The sequence below is a fragment of the Bombus fervidus genome, chromosome 1 (genome assembly GCF_041682495.2).
Source record: "Bombus fervidus isolate BK054 chromosome 1, iyBomFerv1, whole genome shotgun sequence".
Lineage (NCBI taxonomy): Eukaryota > Metazoa > Arthropoda > Insecta > Hymenoptera > Apidae > Bombus > Bombus fervidus.
Window position 1 is genome coordinate 4,808,681 of NC_091517.1, and position 27,242 is coordinate 4,835,922.

The 27,242-nt window shown below is 38.4% G+C and overlaps 1 protein-coding gene across 7 annotated transcripts in view; it reads left to right on the plus strand.

The window, feature by feature from the left end:
• Dlg1 (MAGUK family member discs large 1) overlaps positions 1-27,242 on the plus strand; it is a 530,764-nt gene that overhangs the window by 116,709 nt on the left and 386,813 nt on the right. The window lies entirely within an intron of this gene.

The following is a 27,242-nucleotide window of genomic DNA, read 5'->3' on the forward strand; positions in this document are numbered from 1 at the left end:
AAATAATTTCGAGAACTTAGCGATCGTCTACGTGAGCAATAAATTTTATTCTTGTAATGGAGGAAAAATCGTGACGATAAGTAAAGAAGAGATGCACTTGCCACAGAAACGTGATTTTCTCATTATGTACTGTAACGTAACTCTGAATTAGACTATAGCAGGTACATGTTTTGACAAACTGTCCTTTCGATGAATGAGAACGTCGAAGCAATCAAATATATATACATTAGATTCTTATGAGTGCATACATTTCGGTTTTCAAATGTCTCATTCATCAGAATCATAGTGATATAAAGATAGAGTACGTGAGTCATATGTTACCGTGTAAATCGAAGTGATATGAGAACAGGAAGAGAATGTTACATAGAGCCCCCTCCTGTCCTTGCATGATCAGGCATGTACACTGACGTCGCTGGATGGTCGGTGTTATAGTTACGTATTTACGATTATGTTATTAGACAAGGACACAAGGGGCTCTATATATTTTTTTACGAGTTTGTATTTCAAACTATCTAATTTTTTATATTTCTCAATATCAGAAATATCGATTATGCATCGACTTTAATTTTATTAAATTATAAAAACCAATAAGGAGGAATTCATATAGTTTGTACGTAATGGAAGAATTGCTTGTACGAATGCCCTGGCGGGACATTCGACGAGCAGATAACATCGACGTTCGTAATATATCGCGCAAATATCAGTGCCTTGTACTGATAGAACTGCAATGACGAATATTGCCAAATTCGTGCACCATGAATATTCGATTTCAGTAAATTACACGAAAATTTAGCAATCATTCGCACCGTGGCAAACGCCGTTTTGATTTCTTCTGACAATTCTCTGTGTAGTTCCATCCTGTATTTCGTGAATTATCATTTTCAAAAATAACCGGGGATCGTGATATGATAAAGGTAGGCTGATTTCGAATATGACAGAAAATATAGGTATGCATTGAGTCCTGAAAATTCCATGTGTTTTACCATCGACATGGAATAAATATTTAATTTACAGAAGTACAATACTCCGATGCAAAATTTAATTCCGCACACGCGTATGTTTATATTTTTCCGATAAATGAAGGTATTAAATAAATCTGGGTCATATTTATCCTTGTTCGAGAATAATCGAATTTGCAGAGCTGTGGCTTGTCGTTTAACTGCGACTACAATGAGCTTAGTGCAAATGGTGTTTTCAAATTACATAACATAAATTTTCCATCGTGCACTTTACCAAATTTGAAGTAAATTCTACTTTTGGGTCAATTGCGGTGATTTAAACCTACGCTTCAAATTTGTCAAACAAACAAATATTTGTATCTATCGACTCGATGACATTTTGCAGTAAAATTACTCGACGTGTCACGACGATAACGCACATTTATTTAATCCGACTTAACTCAGATACTTCCAGAAAATGATAGAGAGATACTTAATCTTATTTTCCAATTTTTAAACAGTTTGTTCACAGTGTTCAATATTTTTTCAGAAAGATGACCATCTTCTGGAACATCAGTTATCAGTAATAAACAATTGTTTAGACATTATCTTAAAACATATTACACAAAATTCGTGTATGTTTGAGTTAATCTTAGCCAATTATTATTTTGACGAAATTCAAGGCACGTCGTATTAACATTCTGAGGTTCTTCCCAAACGAATCAAAGTATCGTTAGATGAAAAGTAAATATTCATGGTGGATGTAGCAAGGAATTGATTGGAAGGTGGACATAGAAACGAACAGATGAGGATGATTAAACGAATGTTCTAATAGGACGCTCGCTCCCTCTTCGCATACTTCAGCGTCTTTTGCCATCGTTGGGACGTACAAACTTGTAGGTTATTAATAAAGTTCTGGCCTCGTAAAGCCAGACAGTATCCTTTTTCGTCTCTAAACTGGAGACTCTTAAAACTTGCACTTGAAGGAAATGAAATTCCCACGGATTCCAGGGGCTAAGAGCGACTAAGCATCGGTAACTGAGGGAACTCGTTAATAGCGCATCTAAGAAAGTTTCGCGACCATACGAACGCTACGGAAAAGAAGTCTGCAACGAGCTAATAAAATGTAGGTGAATAGCCAGCACTGTATTCGCGCGTACGCCGCGCTGTAACTAAGAATTTTTTTTCGACGTGTCTGCGAATACTTTCATCTCATGATCACTTACTTTTTTCCTCTTCTTTTTACGAACTACGATTTTCACACGTTTAAAGGAAAAGACGTTGGTCCAAGCGTAGCATAAAGTTTGCAAAATCTTTACGAAAGGGGATGACGTTACGAAATTCCATACAGTCGTTTAAATAATCCGCTCGATATCGAGTTTCGAAAACGTATTCATGTAAATTCACGGTTAGTATCGTTCGATCTATTGACTTCTAAAGTAAGCGTTATTCCAAGCAGTGTATTCCTCTTAAGTCCCGCTCTACAGGAAGTTTGCTGTTAAAACGCGTTACTCCTCCGTTCGAAGTTTCGCCTATAAATTCGATCATTTACTTTTCACACGAAACTTCGATCTCGTTCTTTGAACATCGATACCATCTTTCACTCCCGAATTTCCAGGAGACCAGAGGATGTGTCCAAGCAGGTTCTTGGTTGGACAAGCAAAATTAACAAGGACGCAGAAATTAGCGACGAATCCACGCAGAACGTGGAACAGCAATCGGTTCACTCGTCACAGGGATGTAACGCCATAAGGGATGTTTGCGGACGATAGTTTGCGGGCATCGTGGCAATTACTGATTATGCGGCCAATCGGCACGAGACAGGGGAATACCGGCTACCGGCAATGCGGAGCCACAGCTTGAGACGAGAGAATGATCGAGCGTGGCTTGCAGTTGCGTCCGTGCAACAAACACGCCGTTACACCTGCCAACCGTTGCATCTATTGTTATGTCCCTATGTCGACCAATCTCGACGTTGACGCCGCTAATATCGAGCCATTCGCCAAAATTACCGACTCGATCTAATTTTGATGGAGATCGATGACGTGCCGAATATATCGTTCCCGATCCGATGGAAAAGTTTCCAGCATCCCACCTGGAACTTGGTATCTTGATATATTTCTGGTTACTATGATTCCTGTGTGTTCCTACTTGTGGATTTTCATTTTTTAAGATGTTGGGTATAAATTCTAAGGCAATGAATTTCTGTCAAGAATCGCATCGCTATATTTAGAATTTGCTCGCTCGTTACGGGGCAATCGCGCCCCGGTTAGCTCTGCGAGGCAAACAGTCGCAAGTATCTGCAGAATTAGAAGAGCGGCCTGAACTTGCCCGCCAAACAATTATCGTGATTATTATGTTTGCGCGACGAAGCGAAAATTGAACAGTACTCCGACACGACTTAATTGGCTCGACGCGGAACTCGCGCAACAATATTGTAATTGAAACAGTTGGTTGAACGTACCAAATACCTGTTCCCTCCACCTACCCACGGATTTTCAAAACATTCCTCTTTTATTGAAAAGTCAAGAGAATAGTATTTCCCTTCTCTTATGCTTATTAAAAATGTTCAAGTGGATACAAATATCTGGTTGATTCGTTGGTCGTTCTGTTTGTTCTTTCGTTCGTCCTGGTTGGAGAAACGTTCCAGGGGAACGTTTCGATCCAAAGGAACGTCATCGACAGAATTTCATTCCCGTTCGACTGGAACGATTATTAATATTTCAGAAGCAGGACGGATGGGAATGGCGCGGTGGATTGGAAGTAAATTCCGGCCGGTTGACCGCGACTCGTAGACGTCTATAATGACTTTTCTTGGAGACCGATTACTTCGCGGCGTCGCGTCGAGTGGATGGAAGAACTAGAGGGAAGAATCAGCGGTGACTAAAAGAGGCCACAGACCAGGTTGGAACGGGGTTGAGCAGCTAATTGAAAGTCCTGCTGGGGCTTGGGAAAGAGCCGTGGCAAAGAGGCGTCGATGCCGGCACTGTAATTGGCCCGGCTATTATTAACGTCGTGGTGTGCCACTTATTTTAATGGACTGCCGCTTGTAGTCGCGGGGCCCGCAAATCTGAGTCTCTCATCCCCTTTCCGCAATCGCTGCAGCCACTCTATCAAGAGGATTCTGAGTCGATTGTCGCCTCGATACGTTCATTTGCCTAAGTGGCCTTCGGTGTTGCGCCCAGATGCGTATATTTGCCGATATGACAGTGTGTGCGCCTTCATGTATATGTATATACATATAACCTTGGATACATGAACTGGGTGATTGTACAAGCTCGATATCGTCGTATTAAATTATAAGGTCGATTAATTGTAATAAAGCTTTGACATGTTCGCGTCTAGACTGACAACTAGAAAACTATCCATCGTAGTCACGCATTTTTAAGAAAACAGAAGCTTTTAAAAACGTATGCAGAAGTAAAGCCATTTTATTCCAAGATTCTTTCTCCAATACCAAATTTCTTTTGGTGGAGATAGATGACGTACAACGTGTATCAATGACGCATACATACCGTACATCGCTAGATATGTTGGAAGTTTTTTTCACCAGACGATCCAGTACATGTTCGACACTTCGACAATTCCTAGACAGGTTTGACAAAGTCGAGTGTTCGAATTGTCGGGATGAGTTTCGGATTTGGCAAATATATTTCTCAATGGCAGAGAGGTCAAGGCAATCGGAAGTTTGCTCATTTCATGAAGTAGTCGAAGCTCTTGGTCGTGGCAGGTGTGGCCGAATGCCGATATCCTTCGAACGATTCCACGCGACCGCAAGCGATCTCGCTAAATGTGCACGGAATTCCACTCGGTGGTCGCATTCTGAACGTCCTGCGGGAAAGTCCTTGGCTGCCTCCTGTCACCTAAATCAATTAAATATCTCGCGGTGTTAGGCTTTCTCCACGCTTCGCCGGTCTCCTAGCATAGTTCACGTTTACTCGAAGACGGATGCCACGGCGTACCTTTCCAGCAAAATAAATTGAAATGGACGAAGAGTACGTGTTCCCTACGTCCGTTGTAATTGCATCATCAATGGTGTACAGGATATTAATTATTTTCCTATCGGTTTCACCTGTTCGATGATCTGTTTAAATTCCGATGCGTGCAATCATTACTCATCCATTCATTAGGTAGCGTTGATTATTTACGGTGGTATAGAACGAAAACGTTCGAAAATTCCAAGTTAGGGGAAGCGCGAATGATTCCTATTTCACGATGCTCGCAGTATGATTAAAATTTATAGGCGAATCTTCGACGTCGCGCGAGCTATCGTCCAATTCGTTCATCATTAGTTACAAGTCTACTTTTTTCTGGCCTTCCTTTGTTCCTTTCTTTAACGTTCGACGTTATTAATGATTAATATTCATTTGCGCTCGTTGATTGAGAGATTTTGTTCGATTCGATCAATTCACGGGGTAGATCATTCTATGAAATTTCGACAAACGTATCCCGGCATTGTTCTCTCTGTGGTCTTTCTGCGCTCATTTTCAAAATTTTTCCTCCATCCAACTGGTATGATTTATCGCTTCCACTAATTCCCCGATTACGAGTTAAAGTTCGGCGATGCGCTCCGTGTACTTGCAGGAAAAAGAAGACTGCGAATAATGTGAGGCGCTTTCGAAATGGGGTCGCTCGAACGTTTTGTTCGATACACCGACGAAGCGAACTCATATTGTCTCGTGAACCACCCCCCGTACGTTTTATACAAAAACCACGATGAAACCCCGTGTGTTATTATCGTTATCATATACACGCATAAATGACGATGAAGAAACCTTGCTGGATTATTATCGTAATTGTTCCTCGTTGATTCCGAGTGATTAAAAAATCACAATGCTAGATGATTAGAATTAGGTAAATTATCGTTTGCCAGTATTTCCCATTTATCGAACTCTGTTAAATTTATATTCACCACACTCGCTCCTGGAATAGAAATAATACAATACCTTTCTCGTGATCGCCCACTGTCACTGAATATAAAATATTTCCCCGAAATCGCGTGAATGCCGCGATGTAAATTGTCCATAGCATAAAATTCATGACGATGGTAAGTTCACGTGAGAGATAAAATTCGTCGTATTTACGCTTCCCTATTTTCTTTTTATATAACCGCGTCAACCCATGAATTACGAAACCGCTCGAAACTCTTTGACGCAATGGCAATTAATTTCCCATTTGCTCCTCGAATTTTCCATCGATTTACCATCGCCGGTGCAAGCAGAGCGGAGCTCCTGAATATGCAAAAATGTCCTAACTCGTTCCATCCGACTACCGGGTTGGCCCATTCAAAAATAACAGATGATTCGTAAGCGCGTCATAAATCCAGCAGGGGCTAGCTTCCTAACAAGATATATTACTCGTGGTCGTCGAAATGTCGCGTGAATATGCAAAGCCTCACATTTATTCATTCGACCGGTCACGCGGAGCCACGACGATATCATCCTCACTACGACTGCAAGCAAAAAGCATCGCGACTATGTCCACTGACGACTAAATAGCAGTTTAATCTCTGGCGGCCGCTGATTAAACCTAAATTCTTAACGAAGTAATCTGCGTGTAGACGCGTGAACAGGTCAGCATCGCCCGTGCGGGCATTCGATTTCAGTGGTCCGTGGATTAAACAGCTCGTTTAATCGTCTGATGCGCGTACGCATCTAAAGTCGTGAAACGCTCCGTACTATTGCTCATTAAAGGGAACGCCGGTACGATAGTGCCGACGCAGGACATCCAGGACGACGCGGTCGACTGTCACTGTACGCACACCTGTCAAGCCAGAGTCAAGTCGTTTGTTACGTTAATTGCTCTCTCGTGTCGCATGCATTACCGCGACGATCTTTCACGGTTTACCCCCTGTTCTTCGCTTCGCTGACCCGTAAACTTGCCGCTCTGCATCGCACTGTCCTTTATACGCTGCTTGAATATTTGATTGTGATGATCGACCGTCCGATAATTAACGTCGTGTGCTATGTACACGTGCCCGCGTTTTTGTTATCCGGGATCGTTCATGATTAGAATAATTTCGGGCCAAAGAAATTAGAGACGAGGGTTTTATCGTTAGCTCACGTAGCGGATTCAGAACTTTTTGCTCGCGATTTCTCTATGATTTCTTACTTCTAAGCTTGCTAATAGAATTACCAGGTATTATTATAGAAGCACGAAACAAAGACTGAGGATTGAGACTAATTAGAAAAAGGAATCTGTGGTTGAATGATAAAATAAGAGTGTCGCGATACAAGCGGATTGGTGGTAAAGGTTAGCTCGTTAAAATAGAGTAGTTTGCTTTCTACCGTCTTCGTTATAAGCTGAAAGTGAAAGTCGATTGATCTTTGCGGAAAGAATTAAGAGTAACGTCGTAATTTATTCTCTTCCTCCAACGTTTACTAATTTCGAACCGGTCCATGCTAATTATCGTATGTTTCGTTGATCTCCATTATAGACGTTCTTCTTTATTTTTCAGTGATTACCTACGACAGAAATCTTGCGAGACTTTCACGAATACTTGATATACGTCCGATCGTCTCTTAATTTAATTCGCCCCTATAGTAAAACACATTTCACTAAGGCTTTCCATAAACAGAGTAGTTTTCTAATTGCAAAATTTACATCGTATAGTATATTTACTTGATACAATCTTGCGTGTCCTTTAAAATTTGCTGAAATTCCTGCAGGGCTTCCATTTGAGCATACACGTGGCATTTCGATGCCTCTTTGAGTTGATCGGCGATCGAGGTTTCGGCGCTTTTCACTGTTTCTTTCAGCTCGTTCGAGATCTGCTTGCGCCGTTTCACAGCCTCTCTCGTCTCGCTCGCCATGCACTTGACGAAGTCGTTCGTCTCGAGACACTCTTTCAGAATTTGTCTCATCGCACTCCTGAGGGCGTCCATCTCTTGAACTCGATGATCGCAAATCGTCTTCGCGGCACGGAGTCCCTCCGCGGTCTTCTCGTTGCAGATTTTTATTCTCTCGTCGTAGGTGCTTTTGACAGCCCGAAGACGGTCCATCTTCCCCTTGGCGCACACCTGCAACCATTTTATTATCTCTTTCGCTCGTCGCTCGTGTCATTTAGCTTGACGGGGATCACTAAGGCGCTCGCCAAGTTCTTGTATTATAAATTCCAAGTGGAATCCCATGGAAATGCTGTCTAATGTCGCAGAAGAGTGAGTCACCGGTGAAGGGCATGACATTTTTGTGGATTCGCGTTGTGAGATCGCGAGAAAATAATGAACTTTACGTTGCACGGCTGCGCTCATAATTCTGCCCGCTGTTATCGTTACGTTCAGTTGATTATCATGATGCTTGTTGCACGAGCAATGATATGCTACTGTTGCAGCACATGATAAGTCTCGAATGATCTTTCAAGTTCGACAAAATTTGCACGTGTGTGCCGAATAATGTTTTCTCGAAGAACCGCCGAAATTCACATACTTAAAATCGTGATAAAATGACGAATGCATGGGATTGTCGAGTAATTGTTTTCGCTATTCTAGTAAATTCTATCGGAGAATTTTGCGACTATTCTGAATTTTGTTTAGAAACTCTGTCTTACGTGCTATACTTTGTTCTATGTCCTATTTAAAGTTTTATTGAATTCTACGTGCCGAGGTTTCGTAACACTTTTGTAAAAGAAACATAGGCTTTTTACTATGGACTGGACGCAATTTGAATCAACCCTGTGGAAAGTTTCAATATCGAGGCACGGAGAAGCCAAGCATGAAAACTAAAATGCATATTACCTAAAATCGCATTCATATAGAAGCACTAGACTTTATCTTTTCAAAATGGCAATTTTCCTAATAACTACCTCGGTGGTTTTTCGAACAGTGTCCTCGACTTTTTGCATTTCCTCCATTATAAATTGCTCGTTCTTCTTCACCAGTTCGGACAGTTCCTTGCCGGTTTTCGAAAACAATTCCGTTAATTCTTTCATCTTCTTATCGATATCCATCTTCGTTTGACGAACAATGTAAATAAACGTTTCAGCGAAAGATCTTGCCACATTCCTGCCACTGTTGCCTCGTTTCGAATATACGTTTACCTTCGATGAAAAGAAATCAGAATTATTCTCGCTTTTTGTTTTTGTCTCGGTCTTTCGTTTTCCGAATCTTTACGTAATCTTTTACTTTCACTGCTCTCGCGACTGAGATACAGAATTTTCTATTTTACGACTCATACTCACGATTGCGCCTCGTGTGGTGCCGTAGTTGTGATTCGGTCGGAGCAGCTGTTTAAACATTATACTACGAGTAATATTCCTTTCTTGGTATTACATCGCGAAACGCGAGATTGGCGTTCAATTTGCCCCTTCGTCGATCTTCGTCGGAACTAAATTTGCGATAAAACGATAAAACGAGCTCGTCTAAATTAAACCGCTTCTTTTGGTATTCTTATACCAGCGAAACGTAACTCTTTATACCTGTCGCAAATTTTACGAAATATTTCTCATCTTTTTACTAGAATTATTTATCTCACGATATACTCGATCTGAAGCGAAAATAGGAACCAAACGCTTGAAAATTTCATTAGCAGAAGAATTTCATTAACTGAAATCCATTCGTGGCAAAGCGATATAAAGCTATCGATACAAGGTTCAACTTCAGGCGTTAGTTATTCAGGACGGTAGTGGACGTTCTCATTATTTATCGGGCTTGACAGTTATCCGAAAATAGGAGCGTGACCGTAGCGTGAAGAATTATTTATTTCCTGCTACATGTTAGTGCTGGGTTGAAACTCGAAAGCAGCAAGCGTAACTCGACTCGAATTGTGTAATCGTGTAGGATATTTGTAGGTGAAATACTAGCTAAGATTTCCACAGAACGATATATTAAAATGGTCAAGACATAATCGAGTTTAACAAGATTTCGTGACGAAGGATTGTATGTCCCGTGAAAGATTCTCCTCGGCACAAGAGATATAAAATAGCCGCGTAAGAAATTTCAATTGGAGCGTGGGCATAAAGCGTGCGGTATTTCGCAAAGCCTGAGAACAAGAGCTTATCTTTACTATTAAATGTAACATCTAAGGATACGGCATCTCTGCAAAATATAATCTCTTTTCTATCTGGCGATACTTGCGCGTTATTTTATAATAAATACAGATTAAGATCCAGAAGTTTAGAGAGACTAACGGATAGTACGATACCTAAGAATACTATTAATTGTTCGTTGATATTTTGTTGATCGGTTCCGCCTAATTTTCAAAGGAAGAACATGATACAAATTTTGGACATGCTCTAAGAATTTTTCTGTGAAAGAAATCGAATTACGGAAGAATTTCGTAAAAAGAATCAAACGATTTGAAAGCGTTAATAAGAGGAAGGAGCTGTCGTGCTCCTCATCTTCTGAAACATTTAATCCATGTGTATCGTGTTACATTACGAAGCTGAAATTTCACAAGCTAAGCAGAGAAGTATTCTTCGAGATGGGTATTTGTTTTGATAGAAATAGTACCGACTTGATCCCGACATATAATCGAGTGGATGCCAGGCCTCTAAAACACAGTAAAGCCTTCATAATCTTTTTGATAGGTGGACCAGGAGTTGGAAAGAGCACGTTGGGTAAAAAAATTGCTTCGAAGTATGGGTTTGTTCTAGTATTGGTGTCTGCTCTATTACGCGAGGAAGTTGCAAAAGGTACCGAAATGGGACTTCAATACAAAAGGTTCATGGAAAAAGGCACCATTGTACCAGCTCCGTTAATCATTCAGTTGCTGATGCAGAAGATGCTAGCTTACCCAAGCGCGTACGGTTATTTAATCGTTGGTTTCCCTAGAGATAAAAAACAGGTGAACATTAGCAATATATATATACTCTGCACTGCTTTATTATTTGGGATGAGTTTTGAGAAATGAGAACGAAAAGATTCCATTTTATTTAGTTTCGTTAATTTACAATGAGATAATATACGGCGAGAAGTACTGAGAAAACGATTAATCGATTAACAGGCTATACTGTTCAACACGGAAATAAAACCGCCCGTGCTGTTAGTGAATCTATACGCCAGAAGATTAATACTTCAAGATCGAATGGCAAAGCGTTCTGCTGAAATGCTACGATTCGATGACACCGAAGAAGCCGTGTGCAATCGTATGATAAGCTATTTTACAAACGTGAAGAGTGCGGTTGCGCCTAACAAATCTGTAATGAGGATTATCGACGCGGAAACAAACGAGGAGAAAGTATACGACGACATGTGTATACTGATAGATCAAATCCTATTAAAACAAACAGAAAGTTAATACTTACGCTATAATTGTTGTTGTGTAACATATTTACGTTCTGTTTATTGTATTTAGTTTAACCGTAGTTACTTTTAACATATTTTAATGGCAGCTATAAGATATTCCAGCGTTGTTCGTACTTTTGAAATGATAGAATTTGTATAATTTTCGTTCATTCGGCGAAAACAACGAGCTTCCACAGAATTCATACGGGAACGGATCCGGTTGGAAGCGCGTTCGTCTACGGAACGATATATCTCAAATGTTGAAACGAAATGGGGAAGAAAAAAAGCCAGAACGGCGCTCGGCGCATTTCAAAGTTGCACGATCTCTTCGATTAAAAAGATTTTCAATTTTTCTAGAAGCGTGTGCAGAATAATCGACGTCCTGTCGTGTCCAGGCGTTCTCTCTTTTCGAGTTCCGTATTTTCTGGCTGGTTCGTGACGGAGCCGACGAGGCTAACCGGAAATTACAGTAGGTACCATGGCAAATGGATTTCAAGCATATTTTCCGCGATGCTGCCACTCTTAATACGGTTATCCGGATTATTTCCACTGAAAAAATCTATTTCTTTTTCTCTCTTCCTCCACTTACGCCAACTTTCCAATAACTTTCAATGCGTCGTGCTTTAACATTGCTCGGGGCGATATTTCAGCGCAATGGGATCGCGGAACAGCTGACACTTAAAGGACGAAGCCAATGAACAAACTTTCCTTTCACATTATCGCAAACTTTTCGGTTTTCTCTGGAAACTTCAGACATTTCTCCCCTGACCCTGTGTTCGGTCATTGCTTTAATTTTTCCGGATGCGCGAACGGAATATCCATAGCTAGATACTATTCCCATGGCGGCTGTCTACTATCTCAAACGTATCTCTCTATAATTTTTAAGCCATATCGCTGCCGATATTCCATGCTAGTGGAAAACTAAAATTCTTTTAAAATAAAACAATTGATTTAATCGAATTTCTTTTTTTATTTTTAAAGTAATACGGCAGAGTGTATTTTGTTAGGATAAAATCGGGAGATCCGTATTCGACCGCGTTACTATACCGCCGAGTTTTTTATTTTATTTATTTTTTTTCTCTATCCAGGAAAACGAAGCACGTAGAGTTTAGATGCTCAAAGCAGAAAATTTACGCGATTCGTCGAACTGGTCGGAGATCCTTTGTTCGAAATAATTGAGAAACATGCTGCCAGCACGTTCCGACGGTCACGTATGCACGACGACTTTAACATCCCATATTGCAACTAACCGCCATGATACTCCGCCAACTATGTATATCGAAGGAGGCAATAGAAATTCCATTTAAATCTTTTAAATCATCCTTCTAAAATAAATATTTTAAATCGTGCCTCTTTTTAAATTAATCAAGCTCTCTCTCTCTCTTTCTGCTCTTTGGTTCTTTTCTCGGTATTATTTTTATTGTTACGTTTTGCGGTTTTATTTCTAACGAAATCTTATTAAGAACAGGATGGAAAGCAAACATATACCACGAAGTAGTAAAACAGTTAATAAAAAGTTTTAATATTTAGAAAAATTGTTTCAGAATCGGATAAAAGAAATTTGTTGTTGAGAGTTTCATTCTGTAGCACAACGATTCGTAGAATCGTAGCGAGAACAATTAAAAGGGACAAAGATGCAAAGCATGCGCTACCATAGTGCCCGTCCGTCGATCTCCCTGCCCTAAATTTTCGATTAGCAGAGAACAAAGCAGTTTCACCAGTACCATCACAAAAATTGTTCGATTTCGCCTGCTATTGAACAGTGTGCTCGTACCATGCAAAATGGCCGATGAGAGAACGAAACGAAGCGTTCCGTCGTAGTCTGGAAAACCAAATGTCTTTTTCTCTCATTCGCAGTTACGCAAAGGTTTAATCACGCACTGACGTGGAAAAATCTAATTGACCCTAGATGCTCGGAGCTTCTCAGAAATGTACGCGCGAGTCGTGAAAATAAATTGACTAACACATTAATGCTATATATTATAACTATATTAATACCAAATATTCTATATATCTATTATATGGCGTACAATTATATTATACATTCGTTTCTCTCGTCAATTGTAACTCAGTTTTGTAAAATTATAACGTACTGCCCGTTTTGCTATTTAAACTTTCTTTTGACTGTCACTGAATCTCTGGCGGTAAATAAAGTTGTGTAAAGGAAAATCGACAAAATAAAAGACCGACGGATTAAATATCAAGCGATGACAAGCTGGGTTTTGATTCGTCCCCCGCAGGTACGGTAAAAAGTCAGGTAGAAACCAGTCAACTAAAATCAAAATTATATTTTTGACTGTCAGATTGATTCGATGCAGAGAGTACATCAACTGTTTACCAGCCAAATTTCACCGATGTTCTCTCTACAATAACGATAACTTCATAACGCTACCTTTGCTATCCATTTCCTGCAGTTACTATTCCGTTTATTCTTCTTTCACTTTTTCCTGTTCGCTTTTCTTGCATCGGTTCCCCGTGACGACGAACGAAAACAGGGACAAAGGGCAACAGAATCAGCACCGATCTCCGCTTCTGTCCGTTTCCATGGTATTGTGACTGTACGATATCGGATGAACTTGTAAAACTTGCGCAATCAGCCGTGAGATTGCATGTGGCTCTCACCCTTTGCGCCCCTTCGGGGCTTCAATCCCTATCCGCGTTTACGTCCTTACAGCCACGGTGTTTTCTCTGACCGCCTCGGATGGCTGGTGAACCGCAAATGGTACCTTCGACCGCGTTCCTTGAGAACCTCGTCCGCCACTTGCATTATATTCGAATGATGGTAATCGTAACAGCAATCCCGGCCAGTGAGATTGCGCCAATTTTCCGAAATTTTATTGATGTCGCGTTGCTGCGAAAATCGTCCGCCTCTTCCTGTTCTTTATCCGCACTCTGCTTATGCTAAGATTTCGCAATTTTATCCGGAGCGTCCTGTATATGGAATATAAATTGTACGATTTTATGGTATCTTTCATGAAACAATATGGGTTGGAAGGATTTCCTAGTTCTAGGAATTTCGTAAATTATATTATAGCTTAATATATTGGAACTAGATTTTAGTTAATGCCAGGATAGATAATACTGCCATTTATCTGAACATGAATTCCTGTTATATGAATTCCTATTATATGAACGTACAGTTAAGGAAAATCAGTGAATATCTATTATACACATGAACTGCTTGCCGATCTACTTACCTTCTACTGACCGATGATATGGAGTTATTGATTACACTTACTTTTATTTATATTGGATTATATTGGAGCTTTACTGTATGTGTATAATAATTTATTATTATTCAATCGACTGAATTTTTCCCAATATGGCTTGTATATCAATCAGAGATTTATTTAGACGATCCTTCGTAAGATTTGCAAATCCATCAGCGTTGACCTTTCGTTTTTCAATTCTGTTCCTCGAAGTTCTTCCATCGAAGATTTATGTTTCTACCTTTTTCTTATCGGTCGATCAAAATGTCTATACTCGTATTTTGCGTTGGTCGTAACTGCTTACCGATGCGGAGACGAGGAAAGAACGGCTGAAAATTCGAATGCAGGGAGAGAAATAAGAAAAGAGAGATAAGAAAGGCGGATTTCGTTAAACGGGACGTGGGATTCGTTTTAAACACGGAAAGCCATGGTGCACGGTAACGTAAAATGAAGAAAAGACGCGGCAACGGTGGAACATGGAGATAAAGCAAATTTTCCCCGCTTCTCCATAAATTCATGAAGAAATATGCGGGCAACCTGACGCGAGGATTTTGGATTAAGTCTTATTCTTCGATTTCCCTCCATTTCTTTTGTACATATCGTATATATATTTGTGTGTCTCTTTATCTTCTTTTCCTTTTCATTTCTTTGGGATTTCGTTAAGGTTGTAATTTATACGGTTGCTCTATCGAATGACTTTATTTTTTCATGTCATCGCCTCGGTTTGAACATTCTTCTTACGTTCGGTTTATTTCTTATAGGTTTCACTCTGTCGGTATTTTTCATCAGTCTTGTGAAGCATGACATACATTATCTTTTCATTTTACCTCGTTTTTTCATCTTCTACTTTCTTTCTCACAGTTCCTACGGATTGAAATCTCCTCTGCTAAGAGCAAGAAATTAAAAAAAATCAAACGTAAAGGATGGAAGGATGCAGGAACATCTTTTTAATCCACACACGGATGATTTTTGCTACTTTTCACTTACATACAATTTTCTCCATTTTATTATATCTCTAGATTTCGCTACACAGCTTCTACCGTGTGCAATTACTCATAACATTTGTAACTTTTTTTTTACTGCGTCTCTGGCATTTACAACATCCTCTACTCTCTTTCTACACATCTCTGCAACACGTTCCAGAGATATTTAACATTTTACAACTTTAGTCAACTCGCTTTGAAATAAATACGAATGCCAGCAGCTCTTCTGTGTGTTGTTTTAGCCTGCATAAATTTTTCATTCACTTTGTAGTACATTAATATTGATACACCGTTATTACACGGAGAATTAGAATTTAAGTAGTAATTTAATAATACGTACGTTTCTTATAAGATTCTATAATTCCCCAAATAACCTACAAGCGATTATTAAACATCACAATTTCGTATAGTTAATCGTATTGTGTAGCGTTATACTGAAATTTCAAAGTCATTCGAAACCTTTTTTTGAGTATATAAAACAGGTCATCTGACTTTATTAAAAAGTGACATCATTTTATATTCATTTAATACGAATTAAAAGACCCCAAGATTATAGATATTAATTATTTCTGTAACTAGACTGTGAATATTTATGTATATTCTTATGAACACAATTGAATAAATGGAACCTACGCAGAGATCTGTTTCTTCCTACTAAATATTATAACAGGTATACTTGGATATTTTACATATTTTTGTATATAGTTTGCTTTTTATGCATTTCTATACCTTTAAGTTTCATATAAATGCATAAAAATCCGCAATCGATTCATAATTATTATTAACATCTTGCAATTATGTAACTGATACTAAATGCATTTCTAATTCGTGAAGCTCAAACTCGAAGGTCCTAAAGTTCTAAGTCTGTTTCGAATCTCTCGCAGATTATATGACCTCGAAAACCATCCACCATACTGGAGTCATAGAACCTTCAAGTCTGGAATCCAGAATTAGTTTGTGGTGGGTTCTGTGTCTCTGAAATTCTGGAATTTGAGATTCTATGGCTTTGGTGTGGCTCGAATTGGATCCCATGGCCCTGTGGTGCGGCGTTGCAATTCGTGGACTTTTGAAAGAGTTGCTCGGGGTGCATGCTGCGCTCCTGAGTTTTGGAGTTTCTATTCTCCCAGTTCGAAATAGTTTAACCAATTTTATAACTTCCTAAAATTTTACATCTCTGGATTCCTGGATCGTGAATATTGATATTCCATATCTAACATCTCGTTTTGTTTGCAATACGATTTTTCCAAAAATCGCTTATCATAATTCTTTACATTCCAAACATTAACTGTGCTTACATTTAACGTATTCACACAATTTAACGGATATCACAGATCCAATAGATCCAGCAGATCTAATCTATCCTAATCTAACAGATTCGAAATGTCATGATGTGTAATATCGTTTAGGTAATTTCTTAAATTCTGTTGAAAATTTCTAATTTTTCCTTTTTGTTTTTCAAATTAAATATAGCCTCTATCACTTCAAATGATTCAATGTTCTCATTATTTATTTTTTCTAACCTCAAGCCGATTCTTCTCGGTTTTTCAAATCTGAAGTCTATTTCTATCAGACATGCTTACCATCTGATCTCACGAGTTTGCCATAGTTTCCAGTGAATTTCCTGACACCAGTGTCTTCTGTATCAGCTTTCGAGTGTCCGTAATCATCACTATCGCGTCATGCGAGTTCAGTGTTATCTCTGGTAGCTCCTCTATGCAACTCTTATCGAATTCAACGTTACCTTCAGCTGGACCTTCTTACTTCTAGTGATCCCTGCTGAAAGATACTAGCATAGTACCTTCTCTATCACATCTTACGTATTCCCTCTTGTTTGTGTTTGATGCCACGGGTCGAAGAATGTGCTTAGGAAAACTCGTATTCAATGTCATTTATATTTATGCCTTTTATATGCCAACTTTAATCTGGAATATTGTATACGAACAATATTGCACATGTATATATAGCTAGAAAAATATCGACACATGCCTTTAATTTCCAATGAATCAAAAATACATCAAAGTTTTATAGTTACACGGAAGTACTATAAGCATTTAAATGATACGAAATTTCACATACTTGGACTTCTTGTACCTAACCCATTAAGCACAAAAAGCCTTTAGAATCCTAAAAAAATTGTTTAGTTTCTATAAGAACACAACTTCAATTTCTTCTTTCTATATTTCGAATCGAGGAAGAGGCAGCGCAAACACGATCGACATTCCATCCATATGTAGACAAATATGCATGAAACGTAAAAAAAGATGCTTCTGCTTCGCGTATCGAAGTTTTCGTGATCTTTTTCTTCAGGCTTCCCATTCTTTTCCCCTCGCGACATCAAGCTTGTTCGCGAATTCCTCGGAAGTCTAGCCTCGATTCCACGTACTCTGCGTCCTTTCTTTTGCGTTTCTCATCGGGAAACCGGTCGTTGCAGACGCCAAAAATGCATGCTCCGCATTACAAGCAGTAATATTTTATAGTTTTCAGTCCCTGTGCGGCCTGAAACATGCCTTCTATAAAGCACGTTTTACGATTCGCAATTCCTAACTTTTGGCAAAACAGTAAAGTTCTGATTCTCCATTCGCAACGTTTGTGACCGCTGGAGTCATTGCGTTCGTTCGTATAGTTTTTACACCGATCTGTAATAGGAGATAATAGTTAGTCGGCTTTTATCGCAGCAGCCAAATTCCAAATGCGCGAGAACAATTTTCACAATGGCTACGAATCGTCGAAAGGTTTTTCGTCGCGTGCTTAATCATTTTTCTCTCTTTGCTATTCTAACGTGGTTCGTAACTTGCCATTTTATTATCCATATTACGTCATTGTGCCATTTTATCAAGATTTAAGAGCCACAGTAAACTTTACGTTTTTCTTGGTTAACCGAGATATATATTCATTGCCTGATACTTTTACCTTTGTTTCATTGGATTATTTCTTTGCGATGTTGTAAAGCGTTTGACGTTCCTATAGTCGTCTTTGTTCCGTCGTTATTATTTTCCATCGATTATCATCTGACAATTTTACAATACGTATGTTCGATGAATGTTCATGAGAATCGTTCCGCATTGGGATTCCCATCAATGGGTATTTCAGAAAGCAATTTTCGAAAAATGTCATATACTCGCCGATTCGGAATGACCGGTCGTTGCCAGTAATATCCTGATTCTCTATAATCGAGCTCATTGATCCGTTCGAGTTTTCATCCTGATAGAACGGGATTTATGTTTTTTCGTTTCCGCGATCATGCGCGTGTATTTTCGTAATATAATTGAATTGACGTGATGTTTGGGTAACATGTTTTGTTAATCATCGAGCGGATTACGTATTGACTGTGTTATCTATTTAGGATGTTACTGCAATTTCATCATGTAGTATAACAATTATTTAATTTAAATGTGCCCATCATTCGTGGTTCGCGCCATTGTTCGCGATTACATTATCCTACCAACTTTGAATGAATCACTGTTTCCAATAAAGCTAGATGTACATATAATTTTATATATAATAATTGTTTTATAATTTTTCTAGATATGTTTTCGATCTTTATCGTACATTCAGGACAGAAGAAAGCCTCTTTATTTCATTTCTCGATCAATGACAAAATTGCAAAATAATTCAATAGGACACATTCATTTCATTTATATCATTTTACAGCAAAATTTTACATTTTGCGGTTGAAATATTTTTAACCGAAATTGAAAACTTTGTGCAGAATTATATTATTTAGCAATTTCAATTTTTACCTTATGAATTTCCTTTGAATAGCGTTTAATACAGTGTAATGCAGGTGCTTTACTTTATACCTTGTGATACCTACGAATATTTGTAATTTATTGAAGCTCCCATTTCCATATTCATAGCAAAATCCCTGTATGCTTTATAGTCGAAAGTTGCAGTTCTTGTGTATCGTGAAAAATATTATTGAAGAGCACCATTTAATTAAACGTCAGCGTTTAATTCGTATTTATAAGTGTAACGGCGTATCTACCAACGCTAATTGCTTAATCCGCGCGCGGTTTATTTCTCTGTCGAATAAATTTTTGTTAGCGATCTTGCCTTCGTTCGTTTCATAAGTGACTAAGCATCTGATGTTTAATTTACTTTTATGATGACAAAATGCAGGATTGTGGTTTATGAGGATTGTAACGGCGCTGATTCACCAGCTGATTTTGCTTTCTTCCGATAGAAAAATTTTCAAGTTTTCGGCACCCGCAGTCAAACCTGCTGGTCTGAATTTAATCCGGAAGATATCGGTCACGCCTGCCATAAAATCGATCGACGGACAATAGACTACACAAAGGAAAGTTCGACCCATAAAAGAGTAACCTCCGAAAGTTCTGCATGCATGAACCCAGAGACAAAAGAGTATTTTGTGGACACCGGCATAGAAAATAAAATCATATCGTTCGAGAATTTTCGAATTGTAAGGATTATAAATTTTAATCGCCGCAAGTACAATATGCTCGAAATGATAATTCGGCCCGTAAATTGTAATGTATTGCTGTATTAAATTTCCATAAATTCTCTGGAACGTTTCAATTTGTTTATACATTCTAACGGAACTCCGATGTCGTTAAACCGACGCGCGAAATGGACGTTGACCCGCGTTCGAGAGACCAGACAGTCCCGTTTAACTTGCGTATCGGTAATATCGATTTGATATTCCCATTCAAATGTTGGCGCGCATTTTATTGCGTTGTAAATGAAGTATGTATTTGTGTGATCCCGTTTCAACGCGATCCTTAATGCGAATTTGCTTTGCTTAACGTTTCGAGATCAAAGCGGGATCCCTGTAAAGTCCATTGGAAGCAGCAAACTAAATTTTCGTTAATTATCGGAGGAGCACCGGTTCGCTCGCTTGTGTACGATGCAAAAAAATTTAAAAGACAATTAAGCACGTCGGAATTGGTTTGGATAGATGTGTGAACTGGGATTTAGGTTTGCGATCAGTACAACGTTTAAATGTAAAGAAAGTTTGCGCCGACCGGTCTGAAGTAAGGTCCATGAATCTATCAGCTTCCCTCTGCCAAAGGATAAATTCCGAACGCCGATAACGCTTCTATCTTCCCTTCCATTCGTTTGCTTGCCTCTCCGTTTTTTCTTATCTACCTATCCATCTTCTAACTATTTCTTCGCTTTGCCTCCGCTTATTTTTGCCGTCCGACCGCGTCCCCCTTTCCCTCGATTTTAAGAGTGTAATTCCTTCTCGTTCGCCTATTTTTCCATCATCGCCCTGCGCAAGCCTGCGATCGCGATCGGCCCTTATTCTTAAAACGTGATCTATCGTTGAATCTCGCATCGGGCGACACCGGTTCCACCGGTTAACTTTGTGTATGCAGACTTCGCTGAGCTGCAAAGTAGGTCATCGAAATGCACCGGCACGAAATTACTCTTGATCTGAATTCTTTCGTTTCTGTCTCGGCAGTCATTGGATATTCCGGGAAATTTATGCGGCATCCGCGTAACTCCTCCATGTGAAAAAGAGTTTGGGAAGCTTATGAAGTTGACGAACGAGAATGATATTTATATTTATTTCCTGTATTAAGCGAATCTATTTCGTCATAATATTTATCCCATAAGGAGTTTTGTTGGATTACCTTCGAAAGTGTGGGAAAGTAGATATACGAAATAGGTTCAACATCAAACAAAATTACGGTTAGAAACAGATACGTATCAAGATAACTTCTTTTATGTCTATAAGTACATAAAAGGTATGGTACGTTCGAAGGAGATTTAATATAAGCTTGTATGATATACATTTAGAAGCCATTGGTCCCCCATCATCTAATTTTTATCGTTATAGGAGCAAATAGCTCGAAGTTAACGCACGATAGTTAGGATAAAGAACGATAGGACCGTTGAATCGTGGTATCGAGGAGATCTAAATCATTTCGCGAGACCATCTTGCATCGTCGTATTTTCTTTCCACTCAGGCATCCGCGAACATTTTCTCGTTCTGAGCGGGAGTGAATTGTCGAGAGGGGTTTAAGGTCGTCCATATATAACCCGGCTATCGATAGCGTTCGCTCCTGGAGAATCTTACATTAATAATACGAATCGTTTTCAGAAAATTTGGTTCCATTCGCCGTCTCAAACGTGTTATTTTTCATCTATTTTTCCATTTTCGTATTGTCTTGTCAATGTCCTTTTTCCTCTCGTTGAGCGAAGATGTCGTCGCAAATTATTTGAATTTATTCCGTCTACGTTCAGCGACAAAGATCGCGTGAAATCGATTTTTTATTTAAATACATCGCCGGTACGCAAAGTGCGGAGTTTTCAGTTTTTCCGTGCAAATTCATTAATTTCAATCGCGTTGATTGGCGACGCGGAATGCCGATGAAGTGAATGTTTGAAAAATTCTTGTCCCCGCTAGGGAGAAATTGTGAACAAGTTAAGCGTGAAAAAATATGTAAACAAACATTTAATATTGTAATGTAATCTGTCATTAGGTGGATTTCTAATCGTTTTTATCGATGTTCGTTAAATAATAGGACTCGACTCAGTATCTTTTGGCCGATGAAAGATTCACTTCTCGCGACAAGGAAATCGTAAACTCGATTCTTTTACTGTTTCTCTGTAGACAGAATTATCGATAGGTACAGCAGATACGCGTATCTGTTGTTTCCTTCTGCCTTTTTTTCTCCTACTTTATTTCGCAGCCCTGCGGCTCCGGCCTTTAAATTCACAAAACTTTCTTAATTTTAAAGGTACGAGCTCGAACAATGAAACTCGAAAAGGCCCAAAACGATCGCGAAATTATTTTTTCCTCCGGTTCGGTTTTAATTGACTCTTTTATTTCATCGTTGCATCGATTCGAATTTTCTCAACAACCTCCCAGAGAAATTCATCCCATGAATCTGGATCGCTCTGATCAATCGGTCGCGATATAAAAAGCCTTTCAACGCGCTTCGATGCTCGTGTAAAATCTATTGACTAGGAGAAATCGACCGAACTTCCGACATTTGAGCTAATTTGAGCGAGTACATCGAAGCTCTTAGAACATACTGAACTCTGGTGGAGCGCGTGCAAGTTTTAGTTACTTGCCAGACGTGTTCGTGACGTAACAGAAATTAGACATCAGGAGTAGTTCAGATACTGCTCGATTTTTATAAGTTTTTAGCTATATTGCAGATTTATAACGTATAAATTTAGAATGTTCTGATTTCATATATTTTCTTACAATTTTATTTATGTAAAATCAACAATATTTTATATTATAATAAATATTTTATACTCATATTTTTACAAATTATCGCTAAATTGTTACAAATAACGTTTGCTTATATATCCTTTGTATTTCAGTTATTCCTTAACTCCGTCGACTCTGCTTTCTTTCTTTCATCCGTTGTTCCTTCCTTGTCCGATAGTTTCTCTTCTTCTAAATCAACGCTTACGAAAGTTTTAAACGAGAAGCCAGCTGAATCGGTGCTCTTATTATTACCATAAAAGCGGAAACTGCTATATTTCATCGAGCCGATTCGCGAAACAGGAGTAATCGAGTTCTTTCGTTGAGTATGACGTCTCGCAACAATGCCCCTGGCCCCTTACTGCATCGAGGTAATTCCACGTCTTATCGCGTGCCACTTTCTCCCTCTCCAAAAGAAAAATATCCCTTTGTATCAGCTACCGGTGGAAACTTTCTCGTTCTTTGTTTCTTAAACGATTGTGTTGTTTGTGCCTCTAGTTCTCCACGACGAGCATCCTAAGTTACCGTATTCACTATCGTGCCACGTTTCCACCGATACTTTCCCATTTACCGTGGACAATAGTTGTTTGTACATGTACGACACATGGTGAACAATTGTCGTTATATCTGAACCACAAGGAATTTTAATATTTTATTTTGACATACAAAGTTTACGATAGTAGAAATATCGAAAGGATAAGTTTTAAAGACGATACAGAATTATTGTTTTATCCGGATTATTAAGAGCCGATTAACTCTTTAAACCGACTTGTAGTTACGATTCAAGATCTGCAATAGTAGAAAAATTGAAATCTCTCTCAGAAATATGTAAATCTGATACAGAATAGGGTTTGGACATCGAATTTTCAGAAATACTTTCGCTAAAATATGTAAGCTGTTATCAAATTTCATCTTTCAATCTTCTTACTCGTTTCACTCTTCTCGAAATATCCATTTTCCTAAATATCGCAAAATCGAATACGAGTAGAATGGTGGTTCCTGGTTAACGAAAACGAATTGAACAACACGGGAAGGAAGGACGCGTTTCCTTTAACGGGGACCGTACATACACATTAGTTTGCTATTTTACATTGTTCAGAAGAGAACCGTCGCGTCGGCGCAAGTATGTCAGCCGGCGTTTCATAGGAGGAACAATGGTCGCGGCAGGCGCAGTGTAAAGTGACGATACAACAGCTCGTGTGGAACAAAAGCGATGCGGGCATACTTGTTTAAAACGCTTATGTCGATGTCTCAATTGTATCGTTCTGCCTCCTCCTATCACTCCTCTTTACTCTTCTCTCTGTCTTTTACCATTCTGTACCGCATTTTCCACTGGCCCCTTGCAAAATTGATATTTGCATTCTCCCCACGACTACACCGAGATTACTCGTTTCTGTTTCAATTTCTAGCATCACGTAAACTATTCGAACAGATAAACCGTGCATCCTCGACCGTGTCACGGAAATGCATGACCGAGAGAGGCGTTTCAATTCAATCCAAACACATTTTCATGCATACACGTGTTATTGAAAAAGTTTCACCCCTCGATTTAGTCGTTGCCGATTGTTCTAGTGTCATCAAAAAGTTTTTGGAAGATAAAGTTATAATAGGGAGTGGGAATAATTTTCGAATAATTTTTATATTACTGCGAATAATTTATTTTTGGTACTTTTCGCGAATATTTTTCTAAGCTCAAATATAAAAGAACGTTTTGCAACGTTATTAAAATATTGAAGAATTATGAATTATTTTGAAATGGTATTTCTGAATCATTAAGTAGAAGTATTTAAATTTCTAAAAGTAATGGAAATACAGGAGGAAAAGCTGATGAAAATTTACTCGTTACGTTTTCAACGCGCGCGCCAGCGCGAACTAGTTACTAGCGCAGCACTTTTCGGCGAAAAAATATGAGATTTTGTCATCGTGAGAAGTGAGACGATTTTATTTCTCTGAACGAATCGTCGCGAGGTCGAGGAGCTGATCACGAAACGAATATTGTTAGATGATAGACTTTCAAAGCGCGCGCTAAATCAAAAACAGGTTTGTTAGGATAATTGTAAAAGGTTTCTATATTTCGTAGAAACTGTTTAATTGTCGTTTGATTGTCTTTTTGCCGATAAATCCAACCGTCTAATCATTTTTTCTTTCCATTATGATTCTTCTTCTTCTTCTTTTTTTTTTTAAGAAACTAAAAGATTGCAAATATTCTTAATCTCTAAAATTGGGAAAGAAAATGGAGAACGTCTAAGGAATTCTTTAGCAGGGAAATAGAAAAAAACTATCACGCAATCATAAGACAGATGTTTGAATCGCAAATTTGGTTGGTTTCTTTTCAACAAAAAATCCCAGGATATTTCGCTCTAACGCAATCTCTACATCTTTCAGATGTACCTGTTTAACGCTAAAACTACTGACTAGTGAGTAGCTAAACTACATACGAGTGATTCTCCACAATGAAAATATAATGAAAATGAATAAAAAAAAAATATATATATAATAATGTTTTATTCTCGAAAAACGTAGATATTCATTTCCCCAAAAGTATTGATGCATTTTTAGTAATTGTAAAAACAAGATATTAAAACCTAAAACTCATAACCTTCATAAATTTGATAATTCAGTGTCTTTTAACATTCTCTTTATATATCAAACAAATTATGATCAATGAATTGATCTAAAGAAGTCCAATCTGAATTCTAGTAATTAAGATCGTTTTTGGCTACTGAACGCAGACGAATCAACAGTCTTTATCTCATGGACACAGACATTTCGCAGCTTGCAATTAGCGAATTCTTTAGTTAATTATCTTATTGAGAAAAGTGATAAAAGATCGTTGACATCGAAAATAATCTTAAGTATCGAACCATTTTGCGAATTAATCTACGAGACAGAAAATAATGTGTGATAAGTATATCTCGTACCTCAATGTCATAACGATTCACACATATCATAAAGTAGAATCTTCGTTCTCGATTTGACTTTTATCATCCTGTTGGATCGAGAACGCGTACCACCGAGTTACTTTTCCATGAGCGAGACTGGAATTAGGATTCCTCTGGTCTAATGGCACGTGAAGCGAAATGCTTGCGTGCCAGATACATTTTCCTTTTGGTAATTATATCGATCAATTTAAGACGTCGGTGCCCGGAAGCAACGTTGTGATCTCGCAAGAGGAAGAATGTTAGGTTTAGATCGAGGTATTTAGAAACGTTAATTCCTTTCAAACTGGAATAACGACCATTAGCTAATGTCAAGTCTTAGGAAGAAGTATAAATGGTTTGGTTAATTGGAGTACTTTGTATTAAATGAAAAGTTTAAATTGGAAGTTCTAGCTTAAACAACCATTGTTCTTTCCCTCTCTAAATCGATAATTTTCAAATTCTTAACAAAAAGAGAATTGTACGCTGGAAAGAAATAGTTGAGCTATCGAATTTCGTATGCGTTCTTGTGTAAGTCTGTTGCATGGTGCATGCACGCGCTCTTAAGTTCGGCAACTAGTTCACAATCCCATAATCCCTGTTCGGGGCTTAGCATTCTCGTGGTGACGTGCCAATCGCTATTGAAAAGCAGGACAGAAACTCTCGGGTTCTATGTGTCCTAATTAGAACTTAGAGTTTTCCTGTCTATGAGCAACTAAATTAAAGTGTGAATACTCTCATATGTCGAATAGCTACTATTGTGTTCTCACGAGCTCAAATTGAATTTCACGCAATCATTCGGTATATTGCAAAATAATATTCTCTCTATCGTTTCCATTTCCGTATTCTACGTCACTTCCTATTCAGATCGTGTTTGCAAAGATGAATAAAATCTTCGTTGATTCATGTGTCGAAATTTTGTCTCCACGAGTTGCACTTTGAAAACCAACCTTTCAAAGACACGCGAAGAAACCTCTTAATCTCCTCAAGCTACACATCGAAAAGTGATATTTTGTCGGTAACTATAATTAGTCTTTCGATGGCAGTTAGAACTAGAGAGAAAAAAAGAGATTCATCTAGATTTCATTCGATAGAATTTATCTAGATTTTTACTATTCATGATATAGTATATATACATATTGGAAACCATAAATTCGAGTAGTTGCATCGATATCAATTTGTCTATATCAGCTATTTATATACACACTTTATATACTTGTATATCTCTTTCCTTCGTTTCTTTTTTAATATTTTCAACATATTCTTAATATATTTATAACTTGTTTTCTTTATGTTTCAGGTAAGCGACTTCTCAGCTTCCTTCTCATGAATATTTTTCAAATTACGCACGTAAGTTTAAAACTTCTCTTACTTATATTCACGAATCGGTAGCTCTTTACGACTTGAATAATTCCAATTAGACATTATAAAATCAGTCAAATTCATAAAAGGTCGCGTTAAATGCTATCATTTCTCTCAAGTATTAAACTTCGCGTTATTTATTCGCAATCCTAGGCTGACAGCTTCCGTGCATAAATGATTAAATGAGAAATGAGGTAGCCATCACGATATAATAAGGTCCTTAATTAATCAAGTAGTGACACTGATTGATGCAGTGACTAACTTGATACTTATACTTCGTAAAGCCTTAACCAATTTTTCGTGTTCTAACTTTATCGACTATTTTGTCAATTCGCGAATTGACACATATCGATGTGTTAGGAAGAAAAAAAAAAAAGTGAAACAAAAAGATAAAGGGCGGTACAAGATTCAAAAATACTAAGGAAATGA